The following is a 9,272-nucleotide window of genomic DNA, read 5'->3' as shown; positions in this document are numbered from 1 at the left end:
GAGGAGAGGCTATTGTGGAGCCTAACATCCTTGTGGATGTTCCTGCTGATGCCGCCCCAGATTCTGCTGCTGCTGCCTAATTTAGGCATTTAAATTTTAATTTTTTATCTTGATGTTTTGTTGGACACCCTGTGTGGTGGCCCATTGTAATCCAACTCTTTGGTGCCTGGTAGTTTTGGGCACCTCTTAGTACTTTTGTTTTTGCCTCGTAGGAGGGGCAAAAATACTTTGCTTTTCAAGTTCCTCCTGCTGAGGGGTGTTTATGAATTTTTGTTTTGTTCCTTCTGTTGTTTTGCTAGCAATTCTTTTGTTCTTTCTGTTTGTGTGCCGGCTTCGTACTAGTTGAGGTGTCTATGGTGGTTCAGGGAGCTTTCTGTCCATCAGGATGCTCGAATCCTTCTGTTTTGACCACACGCACATTGGGTACTTCCCGCATGAGGAACATTCTGCTAGTTCCTATTCATCAGTTAGCCTACTAGGACATTGTCTTAATATTCAACTTACCATATCCACATTCAATCCAAAAACAACGATAAACTTAAAAATGGAAGCAATTTCATAAATCCAAAATAGTTTAGGGAGCACAAAGTGTGTTCCCCCAGAATTTTTATAACAACTTAAAAGAAGTATAGTTTTATTTTGGCCTTTTGAAATACTAAGTACGCTGCTTCCACATTTTGCTCCTTGTGACACTTGTGAAGTTAACACCAAGGGAAACAAAAAAAAAAGGGTTTTGACTCAAAGGATTTGAAAGATACGTTGTAAGTTGTCATTTCCTTAGTAGTACCTGCTGAATTCAGGAGACTTAGCACGTGCGTACTGAACGAAAGACCTTGCCTGGTGACTTAGTTGTTCCTGCTGTCAAAAGAGATGTTACTGTTAGACCAACGCAGGTGGTACAGTCAGGTGGTACGGGACAAAATGGTTAGTTCTTTGCGTATGTACCTCATGAGAGAGTGAGCTGTGGCTCTAGCAAGTGGGTTCTGGGGTTGTTATCCTTCAAGCGAGAGCTGCTTAATCAAAGACACTTTTAGCAAGTTAGTTCATGTTCTAAGGTTTTTGGAGTACTGAATGCTGGGATTCAAGGATCCTGGGGTGTACCTGCTGGAGGTGGAACTTCTGGGTCCTGCACCTGGAACCTCAGACATAATACTTTTTAAGGTGAATGATGTTCCAGGACCTAGGGACAGCTTCTCCATCCATAGTCTCCAACTTGTATGCCCCATTACTCACGATGCCTTCTATGCGGTAGGGACCTTCCCAGTTATAGGTGAATTTACCTGCACTCTGATTCTTGATGTTTAGGAATACCTTCCTGAGTACCAGGTCCCCTACCTGCAGTGTTCTCAGTCTTCCGTTTTTGTTGTAACTCCTGGCTGCTGTTTGTTTGTAGGCTACCATCCTGATTTGGGCTCTGGTTCTTAGCTCATCAATGGTATCCAGGCTGCTGGCCATTTCTACTTGGTTCCTCTCTTCGGTGGTACTAACATATCGATGCATCGGTATTTGCACCTCAGAGGGAATAACTGCCTCAGCCCCATATACCAGACTGAATGGTGTTTGACCTGTTGCCACTTTGGGGGTGGTTATATCAGACCATAGTACGAAGGGGAGCTCATCTGCCCAGTTGGCTCCTATCTCCTCCAGCCTTCTTTTGAGGTTGTTTATGACTATATTGTTGCTGGAGTCTGCCTGACCGTTGGACTGTAGATTCCTAGGAGTAGACTTAAATAGCTTGATGTTCCACCTGGCGCAGTAGTCTTCCGTTCTGTTGGATATGAATTGTGACCCGTTGTCACATATGATTTCTGAAGAGATGCCGTATCTGCTAACTATGTTCCTCTTGATGAAAGATATCACATGTTTCTCCAGGATCCGAGGGAAAGCTTCTGCCTCTATCCATTTAGAGAAGTAGTCCGTCATTGCCAGCATGTACGTCCTGTTTCCAGAAGCACGGAGTAATGGTCCCACAATGTCCATTCCCCGTTTCATAAAAGGCCAAGGCGAGATGATCGGATGCATATGTTCTGCTGGCTGGTGGCTGATAGGAGCGTGCCTTTGGCATTCTTCGCATTTCTTGACGTAATTTATGGTGTCCTTCCTCATGGTAGGCCATAAGTAACCCTGTCTTAGTGTCTTGTTGGACAGACTCCTACCCTCTGTGTGATTTCCACAATCACCACTGTGGATATCACACATTACTGCCTGTGCCTCCTGTATGCTCAAGTACCTCAAATAGGGTCCTGCCAAGGACTTCCTAAATAGGATACCATCAATGAGTACGAATCTGGAGGATTTCATTTTGAAGCTCCTAGCGTCTTTCTGGTCAGGTGATAATACCTCATCGCGTAGCCAACTAATGTAAGGCTTACGCCAATCATTAGTTTCTTCCTGGGGTGTGGTAGTACACAGTATCCCCGCTTCGTATGTCCACTGGATGGTTGCAGCCTTACTGGCGTTCTGCTGTTCATTTTGGCGTATGGCAGGTTTCATGACATGGATGAATGGTATAAAACTTACTACCCCTAGAGTGAAGGCTGCTCCCAGGGTGGCGAGAGCATCTACTTCAAGATTCTGGTCCCTTGGTATCTGCTGGATGTGGAAGGAGGCAAAGCGGAGTTTGAGCTCCTTCGCCACTTCTAGGTAGGCTACCATTTTAGGATCCCTAGCCGTATACACGTTATTCACGTGGTTGACAATCAGTTGGGAGTCACTATACACCGTGATGTGGTTGATTTGCATTTCTAAGGCTAATTGGAGTCCTAAGATTAGGGCCTCGTATTCAGCCTCGTTATTTGTTGCTTTGAACTCGCACCGTACTGTATGTATTATCTGTTCCCCCTGAGGTGATTTCAGGACCAGCCCTACCCCTGCTCCCTTTGTGTGGGATGCCCCATCAACATGTAATTCCCATACTTGCTCCCCTTTAGCCTCACTCAGTGTCAAGATTTCACTGTCGGCTTGTTCTTGAAGGGTGGGACTAAAGTCTGACACAAATTCAGTTAGGGCTTGGGACTTTATGGCTGTTCGGGGTTCAAATTTTAGGTCGTACCCACTTAGGTGGACAGACCACTTAACCATTCTCCCTGACAGTTCGTGTTTCCATATTATGGTTCTCAAGGGGTAGTTGGTCACGACTGAAATTGTATGTGACTCAAAATAGGGACGCAATTTGTACGAAGCAGTTACAAGTGCTAAAACGAGTTTTTCTAGAGATGTGTACCCGGTCTCTGCAGGTAATTGAGACTTGCTTATATAGTATACTGGTTTCTGCATACCTTCGTGCTCTCGTACCAGTACAACGCTTACAGCCGCCTCTGTTACTGACAGATAGAAGTACTGTGGTTCTCCCTGTTCTGGCTTGGAGAGAAGAGGAGGGGTGCTTAGGTACTGCTTGAGCTCCCCAAACGCCTTTTCATGCTCATGCGTCCATTCAAACTTCTAGCTCTTCCTCAGGATGTCATAGAACAATCGGCACCTGTCTGAGGACCTTGATATGAACCGGTTTAGGGCTGTTACCCGTCCTGTGAGCCTCAGTACGTCCTTTGGCTTCTAAGGAGATTCTAACTGGAGTACTGCTTTGATTTGCTCCGTGTTGGCCTCTATCCCTCTTTGCGTCACCAAGTACCCCAGGAATTTCCCCGAGGAGACCCCAAAAGTGCATTTCAGGGGGTTCAGCTTCATATGGTATTTTCTGAGGATCGAGAAGGTATTTTGCAGGTGGGACATGTGTTGTTCTGCCTTCTCGGATTTGACTACCATATCGTCAATGTAGACTTCCATTGTTCTCCCTATCTCCTCCTTGAACATTCTGTTCACCAGGCGCTGATAGGTGGAACCAGCATTCTTGAGGCCAAAGGGCATCACATTGTAGCAGTACAAGCCTCTGTTAGATCTGAAGGCTGTTTTCTCCTGATACTTAGGGTCCATTTTTATCTGGTTGTACCCACTCCAGGCGTCAAGGAAGGTAAGTAGCTCATGCCTTGCTGTAGCGTCTACCATGGAATCAATGTGCAGTAGAGGAAACGGGACTTTTGGGCAAGCTTTGTTAAGATATGTGAAATCAACACATACTCTCCACTTGTTGTTCTTCTTGGGTATAACCACAACATTCGAGAGCCATTCTAGGTAGTTGACTTCCCTGATCTTGCACTTTGCCGCCAGAGGTTGTCTACCTCCTGGTTTATCACCTCGTTCCTTTCAGGAGCAAATTTCAGCCTTTTCTGCTGGACTGGAGGAAAGCTGGGGTCTACATTTAACCGGTGTGTAATTACACTTGGATCTATGCCAATCATGTCGCTATGGGACCAGGCAAAACAATCCATGTTAGTACGTAGAAATTCAATTATCTGCTCACGGATGTTACCTGCACAATCAGCTCCTACCAAAGACTTGTTCTTGCTGGAAACTGTGGGTCCAGGCCTACTTCGTCGAGTTCCTCCTGGGGAGGTGCGATATACTCCCTCTGGACGCACAGTTTCTGTAATTGCTATGCTGGACCAGCTGCAGTGGGTTTCAGAGTGTTCGTGTTGCAATCCCGAGCGACATTTTGATCTCCCCATATCTCCTGTACCCCCAGGGTGTAGGGAACTTCAGGCTCTGATGGTACGCTGATGGTACCACTTTTATTTCATGGATCCAAGGCCTGCCAAGTATCACGTTATAAGTTGAAGGACCATCAATGACCAAGTACCGTACCTGTTTGTTCATACCCCCTGCAAAGGTAGGTATCACTATTTCTCCAAGGGATTGTTTAGTTTCTCCGCTGAAGCCTACCAAGGGTACTGCCTTCTGCACCAAGTCTTTCTCGCTGAAGCCCATATTCTTCAAGGTTTCCAGCATTATTAGATTCACAGAGCTTCCTGTATCTACCAATATAATTTTAACAAGGCAATTCCCTATAGAAAGGGTAGTGATCAAGGCGTCATGGTGGTGTTCTGCCTCATCGGGTATGTCTACCTCGTCGAATGAGATTGCTGGTAGATCCTGTCTGCTGACCCTGAGGGAGAACTCTGGTTTATCTCCATTAGTCTCGGTTGCATGGCGCTTTGCTGGTGAATAAGTGAGACCACATATCTCCGACCCTCCTGTGATGACGCTCATGACCTTTGAGTAAGGTGGAGGTGGGGATGGTTGGGTCTGGTCAGCAGTGTTGACCTTTCCAGATTTCGCTCCCTTAGGGAGCAGGTGATCCAAGCATCTATCACTGTAGAGGTACTTCACTTCCTTTCGTAGTACTACACAATCTTCTGTATTATGGCCAATATCGTTGTGGTATTCACACCTTTTGCTGGCATCTCTTCTGTCGTTCTTCCTGGGGGTAGGCTTCTTGGGCCACCTGGCCCTTTGCCCTAGTTCCCTAATTGCCTTCAATACCCCAGCAAGTCCAGTGGTGAACCCATACTCGCTGAGCTTAGGTGGAGCGTCAGTGCTCTCTGTTTCTCCTGAGACTTTGTTCACTATGTTCTTGCTGTAGGGTTTGGCTCCTTCATTCTTCTTCTCTGTTGTGATTTTTCTGCTGGACGACTCTGTTCCGTACAGGTCCCTTCTATCGTCATCCTCCTCTAGGCGATAAGTAGCCTCTGCCGTTTGTTTGACTTCCTCGAAGGTGGTATATGGGTGTTTAGTGAGATCCTTGTACAAATCAGTGTCGCGATGCAGTCCCCTTCTGAAGGCATTGACTGCTGTTGTGGGGTCGTACCTAGGGATAGATATTTTTTCCACATTGAATCTGGCAAGATAATCCCTGTGGACTCCTCGAACCTGTGGACGATTTGGTATAGATCACTGGATAATTTTTCTGGCTTGCGACTGCTTGCGAACTGTTGATTAAAGACGTTCACTAACCCCGCGAAGCTGAAAATAGACTTGTTGGGAATGTTAATGAACCACTGGAGTGCGCCTCCTGACAAGTTAGAACCGAATCCTTTGCACATACATGCCTCCTTTTCAGGCCCTGTTGCTGCAACCACCATCATTTTCTGTTTGTACTGGTTGATGTGCTCCAGCGGATCCTCTGTTCCATCATACAACGTCATTGTTGGCATCGTGAACCCCTTTGGCATGCTGACAAGGGCAATGCTGTCCACAAAGGGGGAATCTGCATAGCATTCTGGGGTTGCCACCTCCATGGGACGTGGTAACCCTGGAACCTTGCTTAGTAGGGACCTGATATCCTGCAACTGTTGTTCTACATGGCTTCCCACCCCTATACCCTGGTTGTGGGGTATTGAGTAGACCCCATATGGATTTGGTGATCCTCCCGACATGTAAGGAGGGACCATGTAGCTTCCAGGTAATGGTGTTGAGTTCACAATAGGCCTGACCTGACTGTCCGGAGTATATGGCATATAGGAGCACATTCCGGGATATGCGTTTTTTGCTGACTGTTCCCCTAGATTGCTTGCTGGTACCACTGGCGTACTGCTAGTTGTTGGTATAGGATCTGGAGTTAGTGCTCCTAATCCCAAAGGATTGAGTACCATAGGGTACGTTTGCGGCATCCTTGGTGGTGGTGGAACCCCTGGTGGTTGGATTGTACCTTGGGTGGCCACCATTCCTGCTGGATATACTTGCTCGGGTGGTGTGGTTACCCCTGGTGGCAGCATATCCATATCGAGCCTGGTTACTAGATTTTGCGGCAGTAGCCTCCCTGAGTACTCCCTGACATTCCCCTGGCCGAGTGTCGACTTTGCCATCTGCTAGGTCGTTCCCAGGGGTGACACTGCATCTATCTTTTCCTACAAGGACTAATTGTCCCTTTGTAGCCCTATCACCGCCTACTGCAAGGATGTCATCCCTTAGAGCAACTGCTGTACCGGATCCGGTTGTGACGCTCCTGGGAGACGGGCTCCTGTCAGGTGTCCTGGTGATCCTGGGCACTGCGGACTCCCATTCCTATTAGGCTTGGGTACAGGATTAATAACTGGTGATTTGCCAGCCTTCCCTGCTCCCAAATCTGTGATCTTGGGGGAGTAAGGAGGCTTTGATAATGCTTGGGGCTGAGCCTGACCTGTAGTCACTCTGGTGGTAGGGACCGCCGTTGTTGGAACACCGGAGGTTGTTGGGGTCGCCCCTACTACTGGAGTTTGCGCTGACGTACTCATTGGATCAGATACGTTCTGATTGGATCCTGACATGACCAACTATAGAGATGTTAGGATATTTCGAAAAGAGGTATTTTAACCAAGATTTAGCCACAATGCCCCACGGTGGGCGCCAAATTGTTTTTGTAAGATTTTACCGACTAAAGATTTGTGAGTCAATGTGGTTATTTCAATTAAAATACGGTATTTAAAGACTTAAGTAGATAAGTAGTAAGAACATAACGAGAACGAAAGTAAACAACTAGTACGAAAGAAAAGCAAAAGAAAAAGAAAGAGAGACAAATGACACAAGCAAAATGGTGACGCGGGAAACCCTAAATGTGGGAAAAACCACGGGGGGAATGGTATCTCGCTGTAACAGCAAATTTTGTATCGCGATAACTGAAATACAAAACAAGGAAACAATTAAATTTTATTAATAAATATCAAAAGTATGTGTAAAATCTCTAATGTATCCTCTGATTCTAATATGCCGTAAGGGGTACGTATACGGGGTACACGTGAGGGGTGCGCGTGTAGACAAATTTAATTGCTCTACACGCGATGTAGATTTGATTTATTGAGAGGGTCGCGATGACTTGAATCTCTCTTGAAGGTTTTAATTTGTGATTTAATTTTCAACGCAGGCGGCACTTGATGTGCTTGTTGACTGCTTGCAATGATTTTGACAGAGAGGATTTGTAGGAATTTTGTACCTTGTTCTCTATAGGTCCTTTGCAATTATGAATTTTTCCACCCTTTGAATGAATTAGGAGAGCTCTATTTATAGAGTTTAAATTCCCCTTTGTTGGACTTTGATGGTCACAGGCCCATTTGTGGGTTTATTAGCAACCTTGGCCCAAGTTTGATTCTTTCTGGGTTTAGTGATCCGAATAACTCCTTTTGTAATCCGAATCGACCCACATTTTATTTAATCGGGACAATTAATTAAATTAAGTTAAAATTTGGTATTAACTCAAAATAATTAATTCATTTTATTTATTCGGCACATTAATAAATTTTCCGTGCCTGCAAATTGCCCTCTCGAGACCTTGTCACGTGCGCCTTTTTTGGTGTCTTGACATGGCGTGGTCTCGATACATTTTACTTTGACTTGGAAGTCGATAATGAGCGCCCTTACTTGTCACGAAGACAGCTCCACTTGACTTGATTTAGAAGTTGATAATGAGCACCCTAACTTGTCGTAAGGATGATCCATTTTTTTTGTAATGTCACCCTGTCATTAACTAACTTGGCGGGTGAATTTGTGCTTGACTTGGAAGTCGAGGCATCCCCAAACTCGTCGTAAGGGTAATAATTTTTTGATGTCATCCTGTCATCTTTTTTTTTTTTTTTAGACTTGGCGGATAACGAATTTTTTTTTTTCGTGCTTGACTTGGAAGTCGATGGCACCTCAACTTGTGATAGAGATAATCCATTTTTCTTGTAATATCACCCTATCATTATCTGATTTGACGGATGAAGTATTTGTTTGATCTTTTATTTTACGTTTGTCTTACCTTATAATTTCACAACATACATAGGTAAAATTTGGACGGAGTATTTGTCACGTAATCACAATTAGTCCCATGGTCTTACAATGGCCATTAAGGAATACGCAACTAGGACACTGTGCTCACACATTCCATATATAATTAAGATTGAGCTATACCAATAGAAAACTAAAGTTATCTCTTTTTTTAGGTAAGTACTCTTCAACAATTCCACCGTCATGCAGTTTCCTAATTCTTCTTGAATACTATATTTCTTCGACAACGATTATATTTAGAAGTAGGGTTTAAAGATTACCCATGCCTATATATACTCGGTGATGTTGAACGACAACAATTCATATATCTTATGTTTCCGCGCCTATTTTCCATTGCTATTGAATATCGTCTCGCCTCAATCTCTTGTACTCGTCTTCACTGTGCAACAGACCCAACTTATCACAGGTGAATTTTAATTACCTTTCTTCTTCCTTGGTCTTGGTTTTGACATACGTATAGTCTTGTGATGGCTTCCTCTGTATAATTCTTTGATATGCCCCTTTATTTTTTAACTATACACATGTCTATGGTATCTTCTTATAAGCCTTCATGGTAATGCTAACAAGTAACATGATAAACCGGGGCCTGTACTGCCAATGGCTCGCCTAACCTCGACCCAAATTTTCGACCACGTTTC

The sequence above is a fragment of the Silene latifolia genome, chromosome X, assembly GCF_048544455.1.
Source record: "Silene latifolia isolate original U9 population chromosome X, ASM4854445v1, whole genome shotgun sequence".
NCBI lineage: Eukaryota > Viridiplantae > Streptophyta > Magnoliopsida > Caryophyllales > Caryophyllaceae > Silene > Silene latifolia.
Note: the sequence above shows the minus strand (reverse complement) of the source record.